The sequence below is a fragment of the Malania oleifera genome, chromosome 7, assembly GCF_029873635.1.
Source record: "Malania oleifera isolate guangnan ecotype guangnan chromosome 7, ASM2987363v1, whole genome shotgun sequence".
Classification (NCBI taxonomy): domain Eukaryota; kingdom Viridiplantae; phylum Streptophyta; class Magnoliopsida; order Santalales; family Ximeniaceae; genus Malania; species Malania oleifera.
In genome coordinates, this window is record NC_080423.1 from 86,068,772 (window position 1) to 86,077,510 (window position 8,739).

Below are 8,739 nucleotides of genomic sequence, written 5' to 3' on the forward strand. Positions count from 1 at the left end.
GATTAATACTTGACTAAAAGAATTTGTAAAACAAGAATTTAAAAAGAAAGTTTTAAAAACCCAATTCACCCCCCTCTTGAGAGTACACCTTACTTTTCAATTGGCATAAGAGCAGGATTATAGTGAATCCTAATTTAGAAGCTATATGAAGATCTTTATGGCACACCGCGTATCTCCCTTTGCCGAGGGTCAATCCTCAACTAGACCTCCTATATTTTGTGGGATTAACTGCACCTTTTGAAAACAAAGAATGAGAATCTATCTACAAATTATGGATTGGAAAGTATGGAAAGTTGTCACACATTGTAACGACCTCGACCCACCACGTGGGTCCGGGGTGCTACTTTAGTGACGTCTGTGTACTTGATACCTTATTCATCATATATGAAACACATATACGCAACGGAAATAAAATACAAAATTCTCAAATTACATTACGAGAGTTCTAATTATCTTTATATACAAATATCTCTATTTTCACATAATTACATCCCATAAAACTATACAAAAATAAAATCTCTATCCATACACACCACCTACATAAATTTAAACCACTACCCCGACTCCTCTAACCTACTAGACCCGATCCTTAGGATTTCCTGAAAAGATAGTTTTTAAAGTAGGGATGAGACACAGCTCAGTGAGGGAAAAACTAAGTTAATGTCAGTGCGTGACCAACATGCATTTAGTATATAGAAAATAATCAATTCACTTAGTAGATAAACACATTTATGAAATTATTCTTGTTTTACACTCACACGCACAATTAGCCGAGGATAAGGAAGATTACCCGCCCATACAAGTAGCTTCCCCCTACTTTAATACCATTACTGCTACTAGGGCACTCACATTTCTCAGTAAGCCCTCGAAGTTATCTTATTAATTATGCGTATTCACATAAATTAACATATATACATATAAGACACTCCCTATGACAAGCACGCCATTTACTTCCCCCATGACACGGGTTGTGCAATCCAAAGGCTAAACTAATGTCCTGAGGGATCCACCCAGACAATAGTCATCTATACTCTCTGCTAACATATTTTGTAGGTATATGCAGCTCCAGTTGCTAGTCCAATTGCCCTTACCCAAGGGGGTACATTCACCTCATATAGACAAATCAGATAAGGTCACCCTACACTTCTCAGCACAGGTGTGGGTGCACACAACCACATAACAAATCACTAGCAACGGTACTGTGCTCACAATACACTAGTCCCTAGGGTTCCTAAAGCATATCATACAATTTAGATAATAGAAATCACCATTTAAAACATCAATTCACATATATTTCTTGTTATTCCAAAAACTTGACCCCAGGTCACAAATACAATCCGGCTCTTAGCCGTTTAAACAAAACCCCGACCCTCGATTGTCATATCAAATCCCTGCATTATTCGCAAGCATTTTCAGTATTTCGCAAACAATTTTACTATTTCATAAACAATTTAGTATTTCAAAATCCCAAATTTAGATATACAATAATCCATATTAATTAAATCATCTGCCACACGGTTTTCCACATTTTAACATAACCATATAAACAAACAAGCCTTCCATCATTGATTTTATTCAAAAATACCATACAATATATCCTAGGTTTGTAAAATTCATTTCGAACGATTGGTTTTTAAAATAATATTTGAATTCTTGAATATATATATATATAAACATAACAATTAAATTGATTCAAATTTTATAAAATTACTAACTTAACTTAATCCCTTTACCGGATTCCTAAAAAGCCCGATAAAACCCCAACCTATGCCCCATGACATTCAAAACCCCTGAAATCCTGAAATTTAAATTTTACCATATTATTCATTACAATCCCTAGAATAAATTTCACTAAAATCTCCTTAAGTTCTGAATACTTTAAATAACCTATAAAAGTCTAAATTATTAAACTTACCCCGATTTAGGGTTGATGCCCTAGAGCTCCAATTCGAAAACTCGCTCCAGTTAGATTGTAGAGAATCTCCCCACGAATATCCTGGTGATTTCTGTTCATCAATTGAGCTTAATATTTAAGAAAAATTGAGGTAAAAGTGAGAATTTACCTTATCCCGAGAGATATGCTTACGTCGCTCCCACAAAAAATCTGCTCTAGTAGGAATGTCGATGGTAGAGATAGGAACTTGACGGTATCTTTGATTTCCCGATCGGCCGAATATTTGAGAAGAAATTAAGAAGAGTGGGAGAGAGGAGACGAGACGAGCGTGAGAAACCAATGGGGAGCTCTAGATTCTGCCAGAAGGGGTGCAGAAAGGGGGGGCAGGTTCTTCAGGAAATTTCATTTCTTGAAGAATCTTTTTCTTTACTTATATTATATTATATACTCTTATATATATTAATATTATAATATAGTATTATATTATATTATTTTAATTAATAATTATTATTTAATTAATTATTAATTATTAATTATTAATTAATTAAATATATATATATTTTTAGGATCATTCCACTATTCTTGTTTAACTATTTTTGCGGTTATTACACACATGGTGACCATATCCCAACTAAAATTGTGGATGGTAAAGAAATACCTAAAAAAAAAAAGAGATGACTGACAATGATCATAAAAGGTCATAGGTAAACTCAAGTGTTATAAATGCATTATATTGTACCATTGATATAAATGAATTCAATAGGGTCATGACATGCAAAATAGTCAAAGAAATATGGGATAAATTAGAAGTAATCTATAAAGGAACTATTGACGTAAGAGACAATAGAATAAACATGCTCACTAGCAAATATGAAGCCTTTAGAATGAACCTGGATGAAACTATCACTAGTATTGTAAAAACCCGAAAAAGAGATATAAAAGATTAAAGATTAATAGAATGATTTCAAAAAAATAAAAATAAAAATTAAAAAAAATTAATTAAAAAAATATTAATTAATTAATTAATTAAACGAATTTTTAAAAAAGAAAAAAAATTAATTAATTAAAATTAATTAAATACTATTATTATTATTATTATTATTATTATTATTATTATTATTATTATTATTATTATCCTCCTGAAGCTTGTTGAAGCTTCAAGAGATTCAAACTTATATATATATATATATATATATTATTATTATTCTTCTTCTTCTTCTTCTTCTTCTTCTTCTTCTTCTTTTCTTTTCTTCTCTGCAACTCTTTGAACTCTCTCTCTCTCTCCTCACGTTCTCTCTCCCTTTCTCCTTGATTTCGTGGCGGATTTTCGCCCGATCGAAAATCTGAAGATACCACTGGATTCCATTCGCCACTGCCGTCATTTCTACCGGAGCGGGTCGGTGGTAGGAGCGGCGTAGGCATATTCCCTAGGGTAAGCCATTTTCTCATTTTTCTTTAATTTCTTGTAAAATATAAGCCCAATTGACGAACGGACACCAACACGAGAATTTATGGATGATTCTCTACAAGTCTAGTGGAACGAAATTCTCGTGGGGGTGTCGGGCCAAAACCCCAAATTTGAGGTGCGTGGGTTATTAAGGGGTTTATTTTTAATTAATTAGCATTAATTTAGAAATGCTAAAATATTGAGCATTTTGGGTTGAAGTAGGATTTATGGAATTTAGGGCTCGGGTGAACACCGCGGATGTAATTTTGAGACCCGCAACAAAAATTTAGAAAATTAAGTGGGTGTTTTAAATAATAGTTTAAATATTAATTTGAGGTATATGGGGCCTAAGGAAGGCTAGATGGGTATTATTTTGGAGAAATAGATTAATTAATTTAGGGAAAATGTAAATTGAGGAGTTAAATTTTGGGCGCCAAGGGCGTGAAATTTTGGATTCTAGCGAGACTTTCAGTAAGTCAGGTAATGGGAATAAATTATAGCAGTGTTTTTAGAATTATTATTTGAATTAATATATGAAAATGAACATATGATATTTTGTCTGAAAATTATTATGATATAAATATCAGATAAACTGTGTGGCATTTGAGTGATGTTAAATTGTGGTATTTTGGAGTGTAAAATATAACGATAAGTAATTTCTATGAAAATATTGAGATGAGAATTACTCATGTGATTAGTGAAAAATAATGTAATATGGTATTATTATATGAGTAGAAATGTTTTGCCTGGAAAATAGGATTTTGTGAATTATTGATATTGAAAAATAATGAAAAGTGGGATTTATTTGTGAGTGGAAATTATTTGCATGAGAAATGAGTATTTTGGGAAAATGTGAAAAATATATGAAATATGATATATGATATTACGAGATGATGAAATATGCACAGAAAATGATGAGAATATTTATATTGAACTGAATTGTGATATACTGGAATATAATTGATGAAATGCCAATATTGCATAATGATTGCGGGTATGTGGTGGTAAACCCTGTTGAATGGTTATGATATTCAGCACGGTATCGTTGCCAGTGGTGTTAGTGTAACCACACGAACTCTTAGAGTGTGTGGTGTGATAGTCGACTGTGCCATTGTGTAGGGTTATTGGGCCCCTTGAGTCCGGATCAGGGTATTAGGCTGGCCAGTCGTACTACAGACGCGATATGTGATATGATATTTGATATAACCGGGTCGGCCAACCGCGGTTAGATCTAGCCTTCGGGCCGCACAACCTTAACCAAGGGGGGAAGCATGGCGTGTATAGAAAGATCCTCAGGGTGGCTATGAGTTACAGACATGATGTTAGTATTTGATACCGAGGATACTCATGAGCCGGAAAGTAAAGTGGAAATGAAAAGTGAAAGAAAAATTAAATTGGCTAAAATGAGAAATGAAAGAAAGAATGGAAATTGAGAAATAAAGAATGATAAAATTGAGAAATGGAACAGTGTGAGTTAATAATATAAATAATTAAGGCGAAGTGAAACTCTTCGCCTGAGGGCTTACTGAGTAAGATGAGTGCCCTGATGGGTATCAGATGTGGCCATACCAGGCTACATAATGTGTTAAGGCAGAAGGAAGCTACCTGTATGGGTGGGTAATCTTCCCTATTCTTAGGAACTTCGCGTGTAAATATGTGTTGGAAATCATTGAATTTGATAAATGATTCTAAAGCTTATAAAAGCTTGTATTGTATATATATATATGATTATGTGTATGTGAATATCAATGTATTTTCTCAGATGAAATGGTGATTTGAAAAGTAAAGTGTATTATAATTGTACTCATTTGGCCACACACTGTAAATAATTTATTCCTTCTTACTAAGATGTGTCTCACCCAAATTATCTAAATTTTTCAGGGGGACAAAGATAGGCCAGGTGGTAGAGCTCCGTGATCATAGGGAGCTGGGACCCTGAGATACAGGGTGAGTTTTGACTAGGGAGGTGTGGTTCCCTAAGGTTGTATTATTTTTGGGTATGAGATAGTGCTTTGTATTTATGTACGTTGATACTCTGGGTATTGTATTCTAACTGATGTATATATACTGTCTTCCGCTGTTAGGTTGTTTAATAAAATACTTCCCAATGCGGGTCGGGTCGTATGAATGATAGTAGGATTGTTGACGTGACCGATTAATAGATTTATGACATGATTATTTATTTATTATTAAAAAAAATTGTATGAAAATCATGGCGTCACAAGTATGTACACTAAGTTCACTCATATAATAAACTCCCTCAATGCATTAGAGAAAAATTACTCTACATATGAGATGATCAGAAAAATCCTTAGAGGACTTCCACCAATTTGAGAACCTAAAACCACAGCAATTACGGAAGGAAGAAACCTCAAAAATACCTCCATAGACGAATTAATTGAATCTCTTCTCACTTATGAGATGACTATGAATGAAAGGAATTCTGAAAATAACAAACAAAAGAAATCAATAGCTCTAAAGGCAGCAAAAGAAAGTTCTAATGAAGAAGAAGATGATAATGAATTAGATGATGATGAAATAGTTTTACTCACTAGAAGACTTGGAAAATTCTTCAAGAAAAATAAGAAATTTGCCAGAAAGTTTAGAGGTGCAAAATCTGAAAAAAGAGAAACAAGTAAAAAGGAAATTAAGAATGAACCTCCTACTTGTTACAATTGCAAAAAGGTTGAACATATTAAACCTAATTGTCCACAGCTCAAGAAAGACAAAAAGAAGAAGAAGAATGCTATGAAAGTTACTACATGAGACAATACAAGCTCAAGTGAATCGGAAAACGAATCAAGTGAACAAGAAGTAGCGAACATCTACTTTGTGGCAAAAAATGTTGAGGTAAATTATTATTCTAACTCATTAGAAGAATCAAGTGATGAATCATGTAGTGACTTATGTGAAACTATGTCATCGTATAAAGAAATCCAAGATGAGTTGTTTGCATTACATAATAGGTTTATAAAAGTAACAAAAAAAAACCATAACTTTAAAAGAACATAATGAAACACTCAAAAATCAACTAGAAACTTCAAAATTAGTTGAAAAAGAAAAAGAATCATACATTGATGAACTTATGAAGAAAATCAACAATATGTCTCAAGAGTTGATAAAACTTCAAGTAAATGGTGAAAACAAGAAAGAGTTAGAAATAAAAGATCTTAAAAGTAAAATTGAGGATGAGGATAAAATCATTTACAATTTTCCAAAAGAAAAAGAGAACTTTGAAAATTTAATTGGAACTCAAAGAATGTCATTAGACAAAGAAGGAATTAGATATAATGGAATTGAGAACAAAAAAAGAAAAAGAAAAAAGAATCTATATATGGGATACTTTGTAAAGGAATCAAAGTATTATGCAAGTACATCTTCCACAAATATTTATGAGCACACTACGTGCTTCTTGTCTAAGAAAAAAGGACATGTAAAATTTGAATACCCATTTAAAAGAAAAAATGTTAAAGTCAAGAAAGTATAGAAAGTCAAAAAAAAAAAAAAAAAATCTGAAATAAAGAGACTTATGAAGTTTTGGGTACCTAAAAATAACACATTGAGCCATTCTTGTAGGTTTGCTTTAGGACAACCCCTTCAAAAGACAAATGGTACTTGGACAGCTGTTCAAGGCACATGATCGGAGATGAATCCAAATTCACCACACTAATACAAAAATACGGTGAATATGTCACGTTCGGCAATAATGCTAAAGATAAAATCATTGGAATTAGAAAAATAGGTAAATAACCTTCTTTGACCATTGATGATGTTTTGTTAGTAGATGGATTGAAACATAATCTCTTAAGTATAAGCCAATTAAGTGATAAAGGATTTGACATAATTTTCAAACAAGACAAATGCATTGTTGAAAATAGAGAAAAACATAATGTTCTATTCACTGCTAAAAGAATTGATAACGTATATTGCATAAATTTTTAAGATCTAAAATCTCAAGATATCACATGCTTAGTAGCCATGAATAAAGCAAGATGACTATGACATAGAAGATTAGAACATGCTAGTATGAACTTGCTATCAAAGCTAGTTAAAAAGAGCTTAGTTAGAGGACTACCAAGCACTAAGTTGGCAAAGGATAAAATATGTAATGCTTGTCAATTAGGAAAGCAAACTAAGTTTAGCTTTAAGAAGAAGAAACATATATCCACTGGCAAGCCCTTAGAGTTTATTCACTTAGATTTATTTGGCCCTACTAGAACACAAAGTTTAGGAGGAAAGTAATATGCTTTTGTCATCGTTGATGACTACTCTAGGTTTGCCTAGGTTTACTTGAGTACTCTTCTTAGCTTCAAAAGATGAAGCTTGCAATATGTTGATAAACTTGTGTAAAAGACTTCAAAATTAAAAAGGATATGGTGTTTTAAATGTTAGGAGAATAAAGATATTGATAAATTTTGTACTAAACATGAAATAAAACATAATCTTTCAGCATCTAGAACTTCACAACAAAATGAAGTTGTCGAAAGAAAGAATAGATCCCTTTAAGAAATGGCTGGGATCATATTACACGAACACAAATTACCTAAGTACTTTTGGGCTGAAGTGGTTAATACTGCATGTTATGTAATGAATAAAGTTTTCATAAGATCAACCTAAAATAAAACCCCCTAAAACTAGGGAAAGGAAGAAGACCTAACATAACTTACTTTCATGTATTTGGATGCAAGTGCTTTGTACTAAATAATAAAGATAACTTAGGAAATTTGATGCAAAATCAGATGAAGGAATCTTTTTAGGATATGCGTTGAATTGAAAAGCATTTAGAATCTATAATAAAAGAACACTCACAATTATAGAGTCAATTTATGTACCCTTTGATGAAGTAAATCCATATACACAAGTAATTGATATTGAAGAAGTTAAAATTGATGCTAGACAAAAACTAGAAGACTTAAAAATCATAGAAGTGAAAGAAAAGAAAAATGAAGTAACTCCAAATAATGATTCTACTGAAATTCTAAGTTACCTAAAGAGCGAAAATTTGTAAGAAATCATCCAAAAGATCAAATCATAGGAGAACCATCACGAGGAGTATCAATTAGATCCTCATTGAAAAACCTATGTAATCATTATGCATTTCTATCTTAAGAAGAACCCAAGAACATTGAAGAAACATTAAGTGATGATTCATGGATAATAGCAATGCAAGAATAATTAAATCAGTTTGAAAGAAATAGAGTATGGAAATTAGTTCTTAGACCCGATGATCATTTAATAATTGGAACTAGATGAGTATTTAGGAATAAAAAAGATGAAAATGGTATTGAAGGCAAAAACTATGGGATTAAAGTCCATTTATAGTATTCCACTATATAATAGTAGGGGTACATTGAGTTCTCTATAGTTGAAGCTAGCTAGGCCCAAATAACTACATAAT